We start from the raw sequence: 3278 nt of genomic DNA on the forward strand, positions 1-3278 counted from the left end.
AGAGACATTAAGTGACAAAGTTTTTGAATATGCTTCAAACAACAGATACAGCTTCTTTTTAATAGTGGTCAATTTTTCATTAGCAGGACATTGATCTACTTTATTTAAACAATATCTTAAAACACAAAATTTCATTCGAGGATCGAGAATAGCTCATAAAGAGAGAATCATGGAATAATCACTCCAATACTTATTAAATATGACTTTTATTGGTTGCACCATTTTTCTTATGACCTCATCCTTACTAATGGAATATTCTTTTAGCAAGCACTCAATCCTCCGAAATTGCATAAAATATAAATTTGAAGTAGGATACGATTGACCAGACATTAAGGTAGTGATTTTGTAAAATGAATTCAAAAATTTACAAATTTCTCTTCCTCTTTTTCACACTTCTTCAGGCAGACAATATTTGAAATTGTTATTGTTTAAAGAGAGTCTAACAAAACTTCGCTCACATCTCAAAGCACTCTTCATCATCAAGAAAGTAAAATTTTATCTAGTAGGCAAATCTAAATTCACTCTAATGTCAGAAATTTCAAGTGACTTAAGAACATCTCTAAATTAGATAGCTCGTACCTCCGATGCTCTTACATACTTGATACTATCTCTGATATTATGAAAAGTAGAACTAGCAATCTTCAACCCATCTTAAACTATCAAGTTTAAGATATGAGTACAACACTTCATATGAAAAAAGTCTCCATTACACAATAACTCATCACTTAAAAGAAGGTTTCGCTTAAGTAAAGTTTGCATGCTATCATTAGATGAAGTATTGTCTAAGGTTATTGAAAATATTTTCTTTTCTATTCTCTATTCAGATAACAACTCAAGCATTTACTAATTGATGTCCTGTATGCGGAGGAAAAATATGAGAAAATGAGGGTACCTTTGAATTTAATTTCCACCTAAAATTAACATAATGGGTAGTCAAAATCATATAACCCTCCGTTGTACATAAAGTCCAAAGATCAGTAGTTAAACATATCCTACTTCAAAGTTTTTCTAATTGCATTTTAACTTATATTTTTCAGCAATATAAAATTTGCAAATATCAACTACAACAGTGTTTCGAAAAAACATCTTAGCATTAGGATTCAAGTACTAAAAAACATCCCTAATTCTTCTATACTCAACAAATGAGAAAGACAAATCATGTTCTATAATTGCTATTGCAATTAATTTACAAAAAACCACAGGATCAACTTGCTTAGCCCTTAACCTCCGAGCTTCATCAAGCATCATTTTTCTCAAATCATGAAATTTGGAGAGTTCACGACACACAGGGATATGTCATCTCAATGTAGAGGTACCATGAGTATTATCTCCACCTTTGCATTCTTTTTCACACCCTTTACATTTGCACCTTGCTTTGCCATCTTTCTCAACTATTTTTATAAAACTATCTCAGACATTAGATATAGTTAACCTTTTTTTCTTTTTAAAATCTGACCCATCAATAGCAGTAGGTGGAATACTTACAAGAGGCATCGCTTGAGTTACTTCCGACGGGATTTTTGTCGTCAACAAGATTATCAAAGTTATCATCAGAGTCTGAGTCCAAGAAAATATGTTCAACCTCAACATTTGGATCAACAAAATCTCTTGCATAGTCATCCATAATTCTAAAATAAATCACTAACCAAAAATAAAAACACAAAATCAGATTACTCTTTACCATTTACAAACAATATTATTATAAAATAACCCAGAACAAAACAGAATAGATAAATAATTGATGTTGGTGTTATACTATTCATCTAAACGTTGAGAACCTAAGATTTATGAGAAAAGAAATAACATGCATATTTTATTGTTAAGACAAGAAAGTAATCTTACAATAATTGGCTGAAGACTGGTGAATGATGACCGAAGACTACAAAAACTGAAGAAGAGTAGAAGCTGAGCAAAGAACGGATGAAGTGACGAAGACTAAGGGGCTAACGGTCATGAGAGCCTCGCAAGGCTCTAATGGTGGAAATGCTCATCGATGACACCGACGAAGAATTTACCGTCGCTGGAAGAGGGATGGACACATGCATAAATTTGTGCGGTTGTGGCGCTGTGCAGAAGAATTAGAAATTTAGGGCTACTCCAATCTCCAGAGAGCTTTTTCTTTTTCCTTTTTAAGTTTGAATTTTTAGTGAGTGGATGAGAAAGAGAGAGTTTTCAGTTTTGTACTTTTGTATTGTATTTGGGTCGGGTTATTTTTTTGTCAGGTTTTTTTCAGCTTGCATAGTATTGGTCAATTGGGCTTATGGTCCATGATTTATTGGCTTAATAATTCTCTAAATCTGATATTTTTGTAGGGATCGGATCAATTTTTTCGGATAACATTTGGCCAAAATTTGTGACTGTTTAACCTGCAATTTTTTTGAGTTAATCGGGTTCAGCCCATTTAGTCTGAAATTTAAATGGACTTGAATTAAAGATAAAAGCTTGTCCATTTAAATGGGTAAACGGGCCAACCCAATGGGCTTGGTCTGTTTTGACAGCCTTATCACTCATGACTTAAAAAAAAATACCTTCTCCTCACCCACTAAGCCATTAAGTCTTTGACCAAAACAATAACCCAATTGAACCAATTTGAGTTGATCGAATAGACAGCTCACTCATCTGCTTAAACAAGTGTCAGCGATTTGAATCTCGCCTTGTACATGCATTAACCCATTGACAGCTCACATTCACAAAGGATTAATCCTTTGCCTTGTCAGACTAAAAAATACTGTGGACAACAAAAAAAATACAATAAACCAATTAATTAGGAACTAGCCATTATTAAGCCATCATTTATTTTCTCTCTTTGTTGATAATTTTGCAATTCTTTCGAATGAGGTTTTTGAAAAGTTATCTGTAAATTGATTGATTTTAACTATTTAACTCCTAATTAGTCCTTACAAATCACAATTTATCAAAAGATCAATAATTTATTATTTTAGTTAATCATTTTAAATACCTTTAGATCACTAAATAAAGAAACAATTAAGTTTTTTAAGATTGGAATGTATAATAAAGATAGAGAACTCAAATTAAATTTATCCATAATAATCAAATAAAAACAATTATATATCATAGTTTTTTATAGGGTTCCATTTCCTTCAAAGAGAAAAAAGGGACGAGAGGATAAAATAACGGCTAATTTTTTTAGATATTGGTCAAAGTTTAATATAACACTAATTTATTAAATTTTATGGTATTTTTTAAAATTTTAGAGACGAGATAATTTGTGGGAGACAAATTGTAGTAGTAGAGTTTTTTTTTTAAATTTATCTATA

Source organism: Arachis ipaensis, chromosome B07 (genome assembly GCF_000816755.2).
Source record: "Arachis ipaensis cultivar K30076 chromosome B07, Araip1.1, whole genome shotgun sequence".
Lineage (NCBI taxonomy): Eukaryota > Viridiplantae > Streptophyta > Magnoliopsida > Fabales > Fabaceae > Arachis > Arachis ipaensis.